The sequence below is a fragment of the Manacus candei genome, unplaced genomic scaffold (genome assembly GCF_025592945.1).
Source record: "Manacus candei isolate 608988 ecotype Guabito, Panama unplaced genomic scaffold, ASM2559294v1 h1tg000113l, whole genome shotgun sequence".
Classification (NCBI taxonomy): domain Eukaryota; kingdom Metazoa; phylum Chordata; class Aves; order Passeriformes; family Pipridae; genus Manacus; species Manacus candei.
The window spans coordinates 3,120,552-3,138,716 of NW_026138161.1; positions in this window are offsets into that span (position 1 = coordinate 3,120,552).

An 18,165-nucleotide genomic window follows, 5' to 3' on the forward strand; every position below is an offset into this window, starting at 1 on the left:
CCTGAGCAGATGGAACGTGTCCCTGTCCATGTCAGGGGAGTTGTAAATAGATGATCTTTAAGGTCCCTTCCAACACAAACCATTCTATGATTCAGTGATACAGCAGGCCCCCGTTTCTGCAGCCCCAGGGGTACCCTGCCAGCAGGTACCAGTGATTTGCAATCGAGCCCCTGTTTGGGCTCAGCCTCTCCAAAAAAAAAGGATTTTACTTGCTCTGCTTTGGGATGCTACATCTCACACAGCACAGCACTGAGATGGAACTCCAAACCCGCCATCCCCAGTCAATGCTTGAATTTAATTTAAGGAAGGGCATGATGGACTTTGGAGCATGTTTTCACCAGGAGTTTTCACTCCCACTGCTTCACACAGGATTTTGCTTGATAGAAAAGAAAAAAAGGGATGCTCATACAAATCCTGCGCTGCTGCAAAGGTACTCCTCAATTAGCCTGGTCCTTCAGAGCCAGTCTCACTCTTTAATTGGGAAGGCATTTTTACAAGGACTTTAAATGCTCTCGAGATGAATCATGAGGGAAGAGAGGAAGAATTCATAACAGCTAAATGGCCCAGATTTGTGGTGCTTGGGGCTCTCTGGCCTCAGGACTGGCTTCAGTGCAGTTCTCATAATTGGAAATATGATCAGATACATATTAAACCCCAACAACCATGCACTGTATTGCTCTGCTGCTGAAGTGCTCAATATCCTGTGCTGGCTTTGGTCTCTAATAAAACATTCAAAATCAGTGGTGCTCTGAGAAACCCCTTTTAGACACTTGGTTATGATGAAAATGGGCTGGAAGTAGGCAATGGGGGGATGGCTGTCACCTGTCATTATTAATGGCTGCCCTCATGCCCCAGAATCGTTAACAGAAAGATCCCTGGGCTCCTCTTGTGCCCACCTGTGGGCCAGTTCTCAGGGTATTGGTGTGATGGGTAGAGCTTTCAATAGTGAGATAAATATGATTTGATAATTTTGCAAGAGCAAAATGTTGCTGTGCTGGCTACAAACATGCCTGTGGCAGCCGGGAGCCAGCCTGGGCTCGGCCACATCCAACTGGCTGGGCATGGACCAGGTGCTGTGTGAGCCCTGAGCAGTGTGTGTGTGTGTGGGGAGGGATCAAAGCCAGCTGTGTGGAAAGCCTGACCCCTCCAAACAATGCCATCCGAGGGCATGTCCACCCCACTGTAAGCCCAGCCTAGTTTTAACCCTGTTCCTTTGGACTTGTGGAGAGGTGCTTAGAAAAAAAAAAAAAAGAGCAATTCATCAATACCCCTGACAAATAAGCATAGGAGTACAACATCCCACCTGGCTCTAGGTGCAATGGAAACATTTCTGATGAGCCTTGACCCAGTGCCTTAGAGTGTCTGGCATAGAACTGGCCCCATACCCAGCCTTTTCCGAAGTCCTCAACAGGTGATGGTGGGCACAGATGGGTTCTGTGCCCTATGAATGGCACAACTCAGCCACCACCTCCAAAGCCTCCCTTGGAGCTGCAGGGCAGGGGCTGGGGCCATGAGAATTGCTGTGCCTCAGCCTGTTGGTCCCCTCCAGAGCTGCAGCTGCTCCAGCTGCTCCTGTGAGCCTGGGGATGGGGATGGGTTTGGGGACCAGAGTCACTAATGGGGCTTCCAGTGTGCCTGAGCCTCTGACTCCTGCCCATCATGTGGGTCCCTCCAGTGGCCCTGCCCTGGCTTCTGGGGAGGGGGTGTTTGGGTAACACTCGCTCGTGCAGCAATCGCTAAAATAACTGGACAAGGCACAGTCACGCACTTGAGAGTGCGAGAAACAATTTAAGAAATGTTCTTGGGACCAACGGCGGGCGCTGTGCAAACAGCTCCCCGGGCTTTGTGGAAGGGGCCCCGGCTGCCGGCCCACCTGGCCCCGCAGGAATGCACTCACACTGATAACCCACTCCACTCCTCCTGTAACCTCCTTCGTTTGGCCCTTCAGGCTCCCCCCGCTCCCACTCTGGGCTTTTGGGGTCCTCCTTTTGCAATTAAATCAGGAAAACAAACCCAGAGGTGTTGCAAGCCCATGTCATGCTATCATTAGTGCTTCTTTTCTATTCACTGTGAAAGCGAGGGGCTTTGTAAGGACTTCAGCACTCCCCATGGGTCTCCCTAGAGACAGAACTTGGGGTTTGCTGCTCCACAGATCCCCAGCTTCAGCAGACTTTCAACAGAAGCTCGCTGGCCTGGCTGGGTTTGTACTGCAGCCCAAGTGCTGCTGACCCTGGTGCAGCAGGGATGTGAAGGCTTGAGTTACAGCAATCCATCAGCTGCTAATCCACTCTGCCAGCCCCTACACTCTGTCCTGCTATCAATCATGTACAGAGCACCAGGGCAGGTTTGCAGCCCAGTTGTTCCTGCTATGGCAGGTTAGCAGGGTGTCAGCAGCACAGGGGAGCCCCAGGCCTGGTGGGGACTAAATGCAGCCACCAGAGCTGGGACCTTCCAGAGGTGACAGAAGAGGGAGGGGGACATCAACAACACGTCATCTTCATCTTTGAGATTGGCATCAGGATCTGTCCCATCTCTTCCTATTGTGGTCAGGATTACTGGGAGACAAGCATCAGGGCAACACAGCTGAAATCACACTCAAGGTTTTTGCTTAGTCATGGAAGTGCTTCAGAAAACCCCATTTGCTGGAGTGAGCAACCTCTGCCTCCAATACTTTTGTCTGATATTTATGAAATATCTGTAAAGAGCAGGGAGGGGTGTTTGCAACAGGCTCCCAGGACAAAAAAAGGAACAGGGCTAGACTGGTGCAGGGTGAGTATGAAAGTTGCACAGACTCATACTGGCCCCCCAAAGCAGCCTTGACCCTTTGCATCCCCAAACAGCTGATTTTGGAAGGGTGGAGACTGTCCCAGCTGCAGCAGCAGCCATCATACTGAGCAGCTTTTGGGCTGCCCGGAGCCAGAGCAATGTGCAGGAGACGGCCAAGGCAGGTACCAGCTTTGTACCCAATGTTCTCATCTGCTGCATCTTCCTGGTCATGCTGCCAGCTTCGTTTTTCCAAATGGCTTTCTTTTACCTCTAATGTCTTTGTTCAGGGTATTTTTTTACTTCTATTTTTTTCTTTCTCTTAATGCTCTTCCATGCAATCTGATCCCAGCCTCTCAGATGAGCACAGGCAAAATCACACCAATACATCACAATAATCAGATCTGATTCCAGGAGCTCTCCCGGAGCCAAGGCACTGAGTGAAGGCCAACAGGCTTATTGATCCCAGCAGAGCGACAGCTCTCTCTAGCACAGGATTTAGCTCCTAGATGGACTCTAATATGTAGATTTGTCTTTTCTCACTGGCAAAAGCATTGTGTAAATATTCTGCCATTAGTGGTATAGGTCTGTTCCTAGGTTTGATAAACTGGGAAATGAAAAGATTGAAGTGGAGGTCTTGCCTTCTAAAGCCGCATGACTGATCCTAATGCCCTGTCCTTTTTCTATCAGTCAAGGCTGATTGGCAAAGCTTTTTAATTCAAGTCTCTAAGCAGGATGATCAGCATTTACTTAGCTAGTGTTGATTTCCACTTGACCAGGCTGCTCTGGAGTAAGGTATCATCTTAGAGTGCAAACCTTCTTACAGGGGATAAAGAAAGTGATTCCACCTCGATCCTCCTCATTACTTCCTCAGTCCTAACAATCGTCCCAGGCGGCTCTTGGATTGGGTCAGGGGGTTCCACAGGAGCTGGGCAGGCACCCAGTGAGGAGCTTGGCTCTGAGGGAAGGGGGGCAGAGCACAGGGCATCACATGTGGCCCCAGCCCAGCTGCACTGTTTGGCTCGTGGCTGCTCAGCCCTGTGCCCCCCCATCCCCAGCCCTGGTTCCCAGGCACTGTGCATGTCCTGGGATCGAGTCCCAGCGCTGCTGCAATATAAAACAAACCTGGCACTGGGAGCGTGCAGCCTGTGGCATATCCCCCCCCCTGGCTATTTTTAGCTTCTTTTCCAGAGAAACAAGGCTTATGGAGCCTGCCTCCAAGTGCAGGGACTCCAGTTAGTGCCCACCCCGACAACTCCACCTCTTGGATGGGTTAGTTGCTGCAGGATTGGTTTAATAATGCTATTGGAGAGGGCAAGCCCACAGATTTGCAACACGAGCATCCCACAGAGCCAGACCAGGAGCTCTTCTTCTTGCAGGGTGATACATTTCTCCCAGCATTTCCTCTGCCATCTGCACCTGAGCACCCACCCTGGGCTGCAAGCAAGGAGAGACAGGAGATGGAAACATGAAATGCAACCAGGTTAACATTAAGCAAAATGACTCATTTTTATGTAGTGAATTTGTTTGCTCACAAAGCTTGTTGTTCTGTAAGGTCCTGTTCCTGGACAAGATGAGAGAGGGTCTTGTGGGTCAGAACTGAGCGTGGTTTGTCATTGCAGCCCTGGTGCTCCCACGGCTGGTTTTGCCTCACTGGCTTCATAAAGCTCATCCAGAATGTGCATACAGCAGTGTAGAATTAACCCTGAGCATTTAATCTTGATACAAAAAGGAGGAACTTTTTTTTCTTCAGGTACTATATTTGGATCTTTTATGTGGAATAAGAATTTGTTGGTTTTTTTTTTTCAAGAAAAGTAGAGATTGCTGGAAGCAGGTGTGTCTGGGAGGGGAGTCTGGAGCCAGGCAAGACCACTCTAAATGTTTCAGGGGGCTCAGGACCTGCCTCCAGCCGAGATTGCCACAGCATGAGGAAGCCTTCAGTGCTTGGGAAGAGTCCAGGAGGCTGTCAGGGCAGTAGTCTGGTGCTTCATGCAAGGTGCCTGACCACTACAGCCATCCTCCAGCTGCAAATATCCATCCTATTCATTGTTCAAAACAAAAGCTAAGCACTTATCTACAGGACAACAATCAAAGGCAGCTTGGGCCATTTTGCAGCCCCTCTCCTTTTTCCAGCAAAGCAGCACAAGCTCTGCCGTGTAACACCAGGCTGAGCCATAGGGATGAGATAGGGGAGTTAACAGGAGCCATCTGTGCAGGTTAGGAATGATTTCCTTCCCTTTAACCAGTATTGGGCCAGCTGGGTCACTCTGAGGCACAAGGAAGGGTACCTGCCCCTTTGTGCCGCCCGGAGATCATAGATCCCATGATACAGCTCCACAGTATTCCAGGTCATTAAACTGATGCGGTGCTCAGCCCGCCCAGCAGCCATTTGTGTACAGATCACAGATGCTGTAGATCAAATAAATTCCTCTAAAATTTCTGTAATTTTCAGCATTTGTGTACATAAGTTCAACAAGTGACAAACAGTCAGCAAAGAAAACAAGATTTCAGGAACTGTGTTGCAGCGGGAAGGCTAGGATCGAGTTTTCCTCTCTGCTCGTTTCTTTGATCCATCCATGTACACTCTGCCATGGGATCAAGCACTGACTTATTGGATGTGCCTCCAAAGAGGATGTGTCCTCTTTTCCACATGACACCATTCAGCTGTTGCTGTTTAGTGTATTCACACACTCACAACAAAGATTTTGTATCTCAGCTTGTAACAGTCTTAGCTTACATTTAAAGCTTACCATTTAAAGAAATGTAAATGCCTAACAATAACAATATTAGACAACTCTTCTAAGCCTGTGTGTATGCTGATATTCCTGTTAGGCTACAAAACATAGTATTAAGCACAGAAAGACTATTGCGCTAATACCCCTTATAAAACCAGCCTGAGTTTGAGTACCCAGAAAGCTGCTTATCTGTTCCTCTGGACTAAGAAGACTCAATGCCTTTCAATTATTAAGAGGGCTGAATTATGTCTTGGTCTAAACTTGGAAGTCAGACAAGCCACAGACCTCTTCAAGACCTCTGAAAGAAGTAAAGTCCTTTAAACTAAAGCTTTTCAGAAAGAGCATTTGACTTCAGGAGGGATCCCTCATTTGTTTGCTTGGTTGTTTTTTTGTGTGTTTTCAACCAAGCTTATTTTCAAGTGCTTTGCATCAAACACCCTTTATGGGCTTGGGCTTTCCAGAGCTTCAAGAAAAGTCCCAGCCCAAAGCACTGTGCAATCCCAGGCAATAACAGATGGATGTGCAGGGAGGAACTCAGCTCACAAGGCCTGACATCCTCCCAACATCAAGCCACCAAACAGCCTTTTACAAGGGACACTGTTTTCACCTGAAAACCTGGAGACTGGGAGGCTCATTATGCTTAATTAGCCCACCCTAATGCAGCCTTGTACTCTTAGAGGTCTCTGCATCAAAGGCAATCATTTCACTGTCGAGCTGCAAAAGCTTAGTAAATCAAATATGTGCATGTGGAACACCAGCCCTGGGTAACAGCCAAGGTCCTGAAGGTTAAGGGACGATAGGGAAAGACAGCAGACCTCAAGGATACTGGATATATTTTCTATTTGCAGATTGATGTGTCTATCCTGGCATGTGGTTTTTGTTATGCATACAGCATGAACGCTGTATTTGACACTTTAAATCGAGGAACAAAGGACTATAACAGTAGAGGGGGCTAAATTGAATAGAATTAATTTGTTTATCCTGCAAATCAACATCTGCTCAGACCTATTTCTTTCAACTCTGAAGTTGTCATAACGGAGTATTTTGCCTTCTGCTCTGTCTAATCATAGATGCACGAGCCAAGAACTCTTAGTTTTGTTCACAGCCATCAGCAGGAGCTCTGCTGCCACACAGTTAAACCAAGGCTCTTTCTTAGGAAGGTGTTTTCCCCAGTAAGCTGTGTGTTGGTACCCATCTAAGGGGATGTTTTTACACTGAATTAATTGAAAACCTGCTTTTCGGCACCGATGAAAATCATTACAAAAGAAGACACAGAATCCCAAAGGATCAGGTCTGCTCAAACAGGGATGGGAGGAAAGCTCTTGGACACACACAGCTGTCATTGTCACCCTACAGTGCTCAAGAGGACATGGACTTGTGCCACAGTACAAAGCACCCCCCACTACTGAGGGCCCCAGAAAGGATCATTACTCCACAAATATCGACCATGAAAACCTTTCCACCATCCTCACATCTTCATAGAATCCTAAAATGATATGTGTCAGAAAGGACCTTTGAGATCAGCTAGTTCCAACCCCCCTGCCATGGGCAAGGATGCCTTCCAATAGACAAGGTTGCTCCAAATTCTATCCAACCTGGCCTTGAACATTTCCAGGAATGGGACATCCACCTACAACTTCTCTGGGCAACCTGTTCCAGAGCCTTTCCACCCTCCCAGTGTCACAGTGAAGAATATTTCAGGGTGGCTCCTGCAGGATGGATGTGCCCAGGCTGGGGCAACCATGGGGCCTGTGGCTCCCCCGAGCCCAGCACAGACATGGCCATGGGTTCAGTGGCATCAGCCTGAGGAGCCTGAGCCTGGTGCAGGCTTGTCCCTACAGCTTCAACTGCAGCAAGTATGACCTTAGCAACCATGGTCATGTTTGTGATCATCTCAAACCACCATCATCTGCCACACCGTAAAGAAGTCCAGGTGTCCCACACTGTAATGACAAAGGAATGTGGTTTAATCCTTTAAGGTTTCATCAATTTTCTGGGAAATATGAGGCATCTCTACTTCAAGAAGTCTCTGAAAGCAGAGGGTAATTTTTAGCTGCTTGCTGACAGAAATTACATGGTTTTATTTGCCATCTCGGGGCCAAATCAGGGTGGATGTAAATAAATATACCTCTGTTGTTGCCAGAGAAGAGTCTCTGTTGACTTACACTGCACAGGAAGATAGAATGACTTTTCTTTGCCTTGATTGTTTTGGCACAGCTCTGAAAGCAGCGTGTCCAGCTTACTAGAAACTGTCAACACCAAAATCCAGATCTGCTGCTGAGGAAAAGGAGCGCTCACAGGGTTTCCAGGACTTCTGACCACAGAGCCTACCAGAAAAAGGACATAGGGATGGATATGTGCAGAGGAACGACTCTTCCCTCTCTCCAGAGCCATACCTGTCTCTGAGCTCCCCGCAGCACCTTTTTGCAGTCAGGAAAAGTGTCTCCAGCATCTGTCAGTGGCTGCTCCCCATAAGGTCCTGCCCTGAGGCTCCTTGAGATGTTGTCTGCCTGCCTACTGCTGCTGCTGCTTATCAGCAGCCCTGGCTTGAGGCTACCCCAGCAGTGCTTGGCCATTATTTCTTCTGTAGAGTTGCAGAGTTGGGTAAAACAAGAAGCTTTTCCCAGCATTTGATATTCGCAGCTGTGGGTTGCAAACTAATTAGCTCCCCTATCTAAAGTCATCTTCAGCACGGTGACTGGGGCTTCTTTAAGGAAGGCTCATTTAAAAAGAGCATCATTGCCAGCATTGGGCCTCACACACTTAGAGTTTTTTAAAAGAGGCTTGAGGAGATGAGGAGTTTTTGCCCTTAAGTCACAGTCTTCAGATTTGAGTGCTTTTCTCCCCTTTAGAAATATGGCCTGGAAAACACAGCTGCTGAGTGCAATCCTTGTTCAGGGGTCTGTATTGGTGTGCATATAGGAAGAGTCAGGATGGATGTTTAACGTCTCTCCATGTACCTGCAGCACCTTCCTTACCTGCTCTCTCTGGACCCTCCAGCAGAGTGGTTGCTTCAAATATCTCATCCTTATATATGACATATCTCACCCTTATATATGACATTTTGGACCAGAACTTATGGCAAAAGTTTGATATTGACATTTAAATATAAAGACAATATTAAAATAATTTAAAAAAATAAAGCAAGCTCCCCTGAACACCAACCCACCCACTCACAGCAGGTAGCTCAGTTGCAACCTCATCCTCCAGGACCCCTGGAAAGGCACAAGACCCCGACTGAGAGTAAAGGCAGGCATGGTCCAGATGTTCCCTGTAAAATGCAGAATCAACAGCTGGAGGGCAGTTAGTTTTGTAGTTAACTACAGAGATTCTTCCTGGTAAATGGGCACAAAAGACCCAGGACAAAGGGACATGGAAAACATCCTTGTTCCTCCAGACACTGGTAAACACATTTCTCTGACTGGTGCCTGGCTGGTCTGTTCAGTTGGATTTTAGGTTGTACTGAACAATGAAAAAAGGTGGGAAGCTAAGCAGGAATGTACCTGGCAAAACCCTGGTCTATGCAAGTAAATCCACAAGTTTTTGTAGGGTCGGGATTTGACACTCTGCCAGCTGGCCTATATCTGTAATGCTGTGTAAGGAGGGTGGCAGTGGCTGGATGTAGCTGCTGTGCCCCAGATATCTGCAGGACCTCCACTGCAAGTGGCACAGGCTTTCTTCAAGATGAAAGGCTTGGAAAACTAAGTATCGTCTCCCAGAGAGATACTCCCAGAGAGCAGGAATTTGGAGCACTTGAACAGTCCCCAAAGAATCTTTTCCAGATCTGACTCTGATCCTGGTACATGCTGAGACAGGACTATGCGAATTCACAACCAGTGCTGTAGACATGATTTAAGACCCTATAATATGTATCTCACTATCACATCACAGTGCTTTGAATTGAGGAGCTCCATGTATTGTATTTTCATGCATATAGCCTGCATCTCAGATAACTCACACCGCTGTAAAAGACCTGTCCTTTCAAACAAGGACTTGGCTAATCTGCATCCTCAGATAACCCAAGGGTCACCTCAGAGTATCAGTTATGTGTATGGAACCACAGGTATAGGGGGGCAAGCAGCTATCCCCTCCTTCCTCTAAGCCTCCACCATCCCTTCCTGCTCCCACCTCCTTCCCTCAAAACAACGACTTTTCTGCAGTCCTTGTCTCCTTCCTCGTGTGCAGCAGATGTGAGACAGAACAACAGAGCCAAGGCTGAGCTGTTCACAGGTACTTTCTGGTCCAGTTTTGTTTCTACAAACTGGTGCTGAGCAAGGACCACTCCAGGGGCTCCAGGGGACAGTCAGTGTGGTGGCGCCAGCAACTGATGAGAGGAGGGTGGAAAGATGGGAAAAGTCACAAGGTTGGCCCTAAAACTGCAGTGAAAAACAAAACAACTAGTTCTTTCTCCATTGCCTATGTTGCCCTCTCAGAGGGAGCTCCATCCAGGTGATCTTCCTGCGTCTTTTTTTCTTATTCCCACTTGGAACACTGGCAGTAAAACCTCCCTGATGCAAATTTCCACTCCAGCCTGCAGAAGCTTGGCAGAGAAACGGAGCATTTACAGGGATGCTTGCTGCAGCCAAGAGCCTAAATTTAGACTTTTAATGCCACCGCCAGCACCCAAGAGGTGACCTGGTTTTCAGAAGTGGGGGGAAATTTCAAAGCCTGGCCCGTGTATGGCTCGATGCTCCATGGAAGCAGCTGAGCCTGCAGCTGCTCTGGTTCAGCTGCTTAAACCCTGGTCTGCACCAGTTGGGCAGGTCTGCAGCTTGTAAGGACTCCATGCAGGGAAAACCCAACTGCCCTCTCTTTAGGGGACCTACATGCAGAGGTGTGTCATCTGTGGCATATCCATTCACCCACCTTGCATCCTCCAAACCCTTTTCACTCACAAAAATGTCTGAATGTCTGTTCAAGTTCTGCTGTTGAACAAGGTTGCACACATGTTTATTGGGCTGATGAGGTAACAGCATCATGCATTTACAAACATCAGCTCACAGGCACAGAAATTGGCCAGGCTATGGGGTTTATTTAAAACCATACATTGTGTTTCAGGATTTCCAAATGAGCCAAAGGAATAGCTCCCTGGCCATCAGCAGTGCTGCTGCTTGGTGTACCCAAGGCCAGCCAGCTTGGCAAGACAGTGACACATAAAACCTCTTTTATAACAAAACCTGTGAGTGTATCAACCCCCTTGCACATGCTGCACCTTGGGGCCTGTGTTTGTTTTTGACCAAGGTCATCAAATGAATTATATCCTCATTGCAGGGTTTGTTAGAGAGGTCTTTGAAAGCAGATGGGATTGTGAAACACTCTTTTACTACACCTAATGCATTGCAAATAGCAGTGAAAAAGTGACAGCAGGCTGGAATGCTGAGAAAATTGCTTTGATAAACTAAAGTGTTTAAAATAAACTTTAATGTTATTGATTTTAACCCATATTGGAAAGCTGAGGCGAGAAACATTCTTTCTAGTATAAATGAGTTCAGCTTCAAGTCTCTGTAAAGTTGAAAAGAAAAATAAAAAGCAAAACCACAATACAGGGAGCAAGAATTAATTTGTGAAAAATTAGAGATGTGTGGGCCACAGCAGAAGTAAATAAACACAGGCTGGGCATCCCTTAACACTTGTTCTGGTTTTATTATTTTGTTTCACAGAGGAATATGAGCATCCTAGCTAATGCTGTGTGCCCCAGCTTGAGAAGGTGCTGGATGAGGGATACGGATCTGATATCCTTTGGGCAGGGAGAGTTCATGTAAAGCCTGTGCCAGGCAGCACTGAAGGGCCATTGCCTGTCCTGGGGCTGAGCCAGGACCTTTCCAGACAATGTGTTTTAGAAGACATCTCATTTGGTTCCTATTACAAAGCCACCTCTGTGACTTTGGTAGCTCCTGTAATTGCCACGGGGAGGTGGCAGTTCAGTCTCTGAATCTGGGCTGGGACAAGCACGTTCAGCACCAGGCAAAGGCAGTGGGGAAGGGGGGGATGCTGTGATCACATCAAACTGTCCATTCAAGCTGTGAGATGAGAAATCAGCACTTTCTGGAGCAAGGCCTGCAGGCAGTTGCTAAGTCTCTGGCCTTCATCTCGTCCCACCTCATCCCCATCCCACTGGAGGAGTGGGAGTTGATTTTGTACCATGACAGACCTGGAGGAGCAACAGTGACAATCTCAGTCCACGAGGTGGGGGTGGGATTGGGCTGTTCAGGGGCGTTCCTGGACTCGAGGACACCTGAGCAGCAGTTCCGAGCCTCGTCAGGACTCAGCAGCTCTTGGCAGACAAAAAAGGGGAGGAGAGGGCGGTGCAGGGAGCATCCGAGGGAGATTTAAACAGCACCAGGGAGCACGGGCGACCTGGGGAGCGGTGAACAGGAGCGTGGCAGGGCAGGGCAGGGCAGGGCAAAGCAAAGCAAAGCAGTTGTTCCCCGGCAGCTTGCAGGGCAATTCGTGCAGGTGGGCTGAGCAAGAAGGGCTCCTTTCTGACCATCCAGGAGCAGCCAACAGAGGTGGCAAAGAGACTCAGTAGCTGGTAAGAAAGAGCATGAAGAGATCCCTTCAGCCCCAGTCTTACCAGCGTACTGGTGTGAGTGTGGCTGCCCCATGGATACACGGCTGGTGGCTGTGCCTTACTGGCAAGGACCAGTGTGTCTGGTGGGTCAGGCCCACTGCACACCAGTCCTGCCAAACCGACTGGAGGGGCAGCCCGACCCTGGGCACTGGGATACCCCCTGTGCTGCCTCACTGTGTCCTCTGGATCATCCCTCCTGCCCCAGAGGCCGGCGCTGATGGAAGCTGCCAGGTCTTCTCTGGGCATGGCTGTTTCTTATGTAAGCAGCTGGTTACTTGCCTTCAGAGGTGAGAGCAGAACCTATTATTCTCTCCCAGGAGTTTTTCTGCTTCTTGACCTTCCTTTTATCCCATCCCCCCTTTCTGGCTGTGCAAGTTCCATTTCTGCTCAGGGATTGTGTTGTGTCCATCCATCTCCATTTGATGGTGGTCCAAACTGAAGACACAGCTTTTAAACAGCCAAAGAAACTCTATCAACAGCACAGGAAAGCTGGGAAATTCTGCCTCCTGCCCAGGCCATGTCACAGAGCTGATCTGGGACTGGGGTCTTTGAACTGACCTTGGATTTGGGGCTTTAATGCCCCGTCCTACCCATTATCCCAATCTCCTTGCAGGGGCCCTGAACTGAATAGAGGGTCAGATTCAAAAAGGCAGCTTGCTTGCTTGCTTCTTTTTCCTGGAAATCTCCCAGCCAGCTGCTGCTGTGGCCTTGTCTTGTTTGGCTCACGAGGTCTGATAGGATCAGAGCCTGAGATAGTACAACCGCAGGCCAGAATTACTGGTGTCATCTGCTCCTCACTTGTAGGAACAAGCTCCCAAGGACCTGATGGTAGCAGGTCTGTGGGGTCCCTCTTTGGGGTCCTCCTGCCCACACCCTTCTCTGCAGGGAGGATGTTGCTGACACACCTTCTAGGTCCATCCTTTCAAAAGAGCACAAAATAACCCTGCATTTATCTCCAGGCTTTGATAGATACTGTAATGTAAAGCAGCTGCTTAGCCCCTGAGGGTTCTGTTCTCTCCTTTTGGCTCAGATCAGGATATGGAAGCAAGATAAAAGCAAAATCTCCTGATGAAACATCTCTTCTGGACTGAGGGACTGGGGACCCATGATTAGGAGTGCAGAACACCCAGCCCAGCCCCATCTTGCCTTGGGCATCACAGTGGTGTCATCCCCTGTTGTGACTTGATCTGTCTCTGCCAAAGCCCCACTCTACTTTCCTGCAGCAGCTGAGGGTTTGATTCTTTGCTTTTTTGCTCATACCAACACAACCCCACTGGGTATTAAATCCTACCTCAGGTCTGAGTTTTTAAAAATATGTATCAGTATGGACCATTTCTGAGAGTCTGTTTGCATCAGCAAAGCCCCTGGTGTTGGACTACAGGGGTATTTGAGGGGTAAATAATAACAATAATACTAAATCTCCAGTGAACCTGTTTAGGATAATGACTATTCTGTGGTGGTCACTGCAGGCAGGGTCCCATAGGACAACATCCCCCCATCCCAGCATGTGCTGGTGGGCAGTGGGACTACCTACATTTGGAACCAAAGTGCCAAATGTGGGCCAAAAATGGCAGAACGTGGCATAAAAACAAGGGTGTGATTTGGCCCTGGAGATGTATTTTTAGACTTTCTATTTCAGACTACTCATCTCCAGCATAACATCTGTTGGATCATTTTATAGCTGTGATTGTTTACTGGTGACCGGCTGACACTGACACTGCAGGGATTTGATAATAGTAGTTTTTCTGTGTAGCTGTGGATACACGTTACTGGAAGGCAGCAGGGATGGGTAAAACAGCTGTGTTTAAACTCCACAGCAAAGGGAATAAATTTTTTTAATCAATCTTGCTACTTGTGGGATTGTCTTGTCTGTAAAAGACAAAGGAAGTGATCTCTAGGCTTATGTTTGCTGTTCAGAGATTACCTTGAATTTGACCCTTCTGCTCAATTTACTCTGTCAAAGCTGCTGAAATTGTCATATCCAAAAGCCACAGAGTCAATTAAGCCCGACTTTGCAGTTGCAACTCTGTCCAGGGACTCCATGGTTTCTGCACTGTCAGTTCCTGTGAAAGCCTTATCTGTAGGGCTCATCAGACAAAGGAGAGTGAGGAGTTTTTAAATGATAAAACTGTGGTTTATTGCACCAAAAAAGGAGGGAGAGAGAGGCAGAGAGGCAGAGAGGACGGGCAGTTTACACGACAAGAGAATCAATCCGGGCAGAATTTCCAGCAGGGCACATTTAGAGGTGGTGTGTAATGGAGATTACATTGATTTTCCTCCATTTACTGTAAGGTAACTGCGAGTGAAACTGTAACAGGAAACTTAGAAATGCTCTTCACAGAAGCTATATTTAGGCAGACACACTGACATGATACCACTGAATAAAATAAACATGCAGGAGACAACCAGTCCTGAGAGACTTTCAGCTCCATCCGCCTGACATGAGCAAGGGGAATGCATTATTCCCAAGCCATCTATGCGACCTTTACTGTAGGATCCTATAGAAGCCAGCAGGCTACTGGGCAACAAGCTGGGTAAACTGAGAGGCATCTCCCTTAAATGCAAAGGTTTTCCCCCTCCCTGCTAAAACCAAACACCTGCTAGCTGGCTGGAGCACAGCTCCTCTGGCTGCCGTTCCCTTTTATAACGGGATAATTTGTAGCTTGTTGTCAATAGAAAGAGCAACAATTCTGCTTGCCATGCAGGTTGGAAGAGATGAGCTTTCTCAGAAGTCTGGGTGATTTTTGGAATCAGGAGGCAACTGCTTCTTTAAAGTCTCTGGCATCGTCTCCTGCATGAAATTAAGTCGTGCATGAGATCCAGCTGCCTGGCCTTGGTGATGCCATCGCAGTGTATGCAAGGGCCTGACTTTTTCATGGGGCACCCAGAGCTTTATCCAATTGCCTGTGCTGAACTCCCTATTGCTCCTTTCCCCCTGCCAAGGGACAGCTTTCCCCAGAAGGGTGGCTCCCAAAGCCCCAGTGAAAGAGAGCAGCCCTGTGCCCCAGGGGCCCTGACAGATTTTAGGTCCTGCTAGGGTCTTTCCAGAGCAGTCATGGAAAAGTCACTTAGCTCCCCTGTAAGTGGGAGCGATGATGCTTTCCCTCCTCGCAGTCTGCACGTGACACACGCTATGTAAATATTTAGTATTTGAACCAACTAATGCTTGCCGGAGTGGCACAAGTGAAAATCAGATCTGCAAACATTACATCCAGGAATGCAGCTGAGAACACTGTTTATTTTTATAAGCTAAGTGCACACCTTCTCGCCTTGGCTGCAAAGTCTGCATGTGAAGGGAAGTGAAACCATAAAATGTCTGAACACCATCCCAAATTTCAATTTATTTCTCCTTGCACAGCATCCACGTTCAAGTCATCCTTCATGACCTCCTCAGCTGCATCAGCTCTGCCTGCCCAGAGTCTGCTTTTGCAGTGGAGGAAAGGTGCAGCAGCAAATCCCACTGCTGATACAGCAGCCCCTTCTCTGTATCCAGCATGCCCACTCAGGTAGCACCAGATCCCTTGGGAAGGTATAGGGTGTCTGGTGCATTAAAGATATTTAGCATAAAAGAAAACTCCTTGAATTCCAGCTCTGAGATAAGACTCTCTGGGTGGAAATAGGCTTAATTTCTGATTAGAGCCAATTCAGTAGTATAGGTACAACAAGAACTTGCACAATCCAGATTATGGAACAGTACATTTTATTGAAACAACAGGGAAGCAGGTTCAGGATTACTCAGGATAAATGCACTAACTACCTATTCGCTACTTATATATTAACTACTGTTAAAATCTGCATGTCTGTCCTCAGGTGTGAGCCCCACAAGCACAGCTCTGTGTGTGAGCACTTCTTTCAACAGCAGCAAGCAGGAGTCCTTTGAGCCAATGTTGCAGGCCAGTGTACTCCTGCATGGCCCCCATGAGGGCTTCTGGATCTTCTTTTCTGTAGTGTCCAGTTCCAGGTGGAAGGCATGCCCTGGGAGGATTCAGGGGTACAAGCACATGGAACACAACATCCTCCAAACTTCAAATGTGCTTCCACCCTCATGGTTTGTTGTGGCACTGGGTAGAAACAATTTGACAGGTAGTGTCCAAAAGTACTTGTGAAGTTGTCCATCAGGTCAGGGATCATCACACAACCTCTGTCCAGGTCCAGAACAGGTCACTGTATGTGCTCCTCTAAGAGCCTTCCAAGCTTACTTTCAACACCATGGTCTTTGTCTTCATTTGCATTATATTTCCCTTCATTTCCAACAGCATTGCCTTCCTGCACATTTGCATTGTCACTTACTTCTTCCTTTGTTTCCTCATTGCCTTCTTTTCCTCCATTTCCAACATGGTCTCCTTCGTTTGTGACAACATTGCCTCCTTCTTCTCCATTTTCGCCACCATTGTTCTCTTCCTCCACATTCACATCATTTGCTTCTGCATCATTTGCATCCTCATTGCCTTCTTTTCCTTCCTTTTCATAATCATCTTCTTAATTTGTGTCAATATTGACACCTTCTTCATTTCTACCCTTGCCCCTTCATCCCCATCCCAGCTCAGTGACTCGTAATGGCCCTGGGCAACCAAAGCCCTGACACCCACAAAATGAACCCACCATTCTGGAATGGTCCCCCAGGGGCCCCCTTAACAAAGCAGGCAGAAGCCCCCCCAAGCCCCCCATCAAATAGAAAATTGGGTGACGTGACCCACAACTGCTTTGCTCCTTGTGATCCCCTCCAGTGAGATGGGATCTGTTCCCTTGGTGCTGACCTCTCTGCTTTTGGGGGTGCTCTTCTTGGGGCGTTTGATACAAGGCCTCAAGTTTGATGCAATTCACAAGGAGGCCACCAGTGAAGGCAAAGAGACATCTCTGCCCTCTCTCTGGGGAACGTGTCTCCACAGCATCAGTAGCTTGATCCATGTGGCACCTGCTCCTTAGGAGCCCACATCCACTGGTGGCACTTGAATATCTTTAAATAGGAGGAAGAACACGGTCCAGTGGTTGCACCCCCAAGAGGTGATGCGATGGGGTGTGATGCTGGGGGAGGGAATTGGAGCCTGGAGAAGGGTGAAATGTGTGTAAGGAGTTGCGGGCACAACACAAGCCGTTGAGTGCCATCTGCTGCTATCTGGAGATCATGTTAGCTCTGGGAAGGGCACGACACTTAGGGGTCTGCCTAATATGGAAGAAAAAGCAGGAATGAGCTCAGTGGTGCTGCATCTGCTCTCCCAGGCTACGGTCGAGCAAGGAAGGGGTCTGGAAATTGTATAGATCCACCGGCTGGCTCAGCACAGCCCCGACACAGAGCCCAGCCCTGCCCCTGCGCTGCAGAGGAGAGTGTTTCCCAGTGATGTTTTTCTCGCCACCAGACGTTAATAACGTGGTGTGAGGTCCTTGCAGACAAGCGACTGCTGCCCTTTCTCTCCTCACTGCAGAGCTCTGAGGTGATGTTTTTTGCTGCTGCAGGGATGGCTGGTTTTCCTGGCCCTTGCTGAAACCACACTGGGTCTTCAGCAGCAGAGAGGGAAGAGCAAGGCTGACAAATGGCTTGCAGGAGAAAAGCAGCAGCTGCAGCTCCCAAAAAAGTTGGGTTCTGCCATTTTGGTTCCAGTGGGTCAAACCCAGCATTCATGCAGAGCAATTGGAAAGCTGTTGGGGCAGTGTTCACTGCTTGCACAACCCTTCCTGGCCTTTTCCAGATGGATTGAGCTGCTGCACCAGGATGTGACCTTTGGGCCACCAAGAGAACTTCAATGCAAGAGGGTGTTTGACACACAAGTGCCTTCCCTCCTCTACCAAAGCCCACAACAACCCAAATCATGCCTTAATCATGACAGGGCTTTGCCAGAAGACAGAGGACACATCCTGTAGCAACACCACAGCCTAAATCGCCTCTCCCATGCCTGACTCAAAGAAATGCAACTCATTCCCTTGACTTCCTTCCTTCTTGAACTTTCGGTAAACGCAAAGCGAGGTCTGGCTCTGGTGTCCGTGCCTTGTCTCGAGCTGTACCCACAGGGCTGAGGCTGCTGGATTACTTTACTCTCAGGCAATGCTGGATCTGCAATTTTTGAGCAAGTGCTCTGGTGATTATTTCACTACAGCATC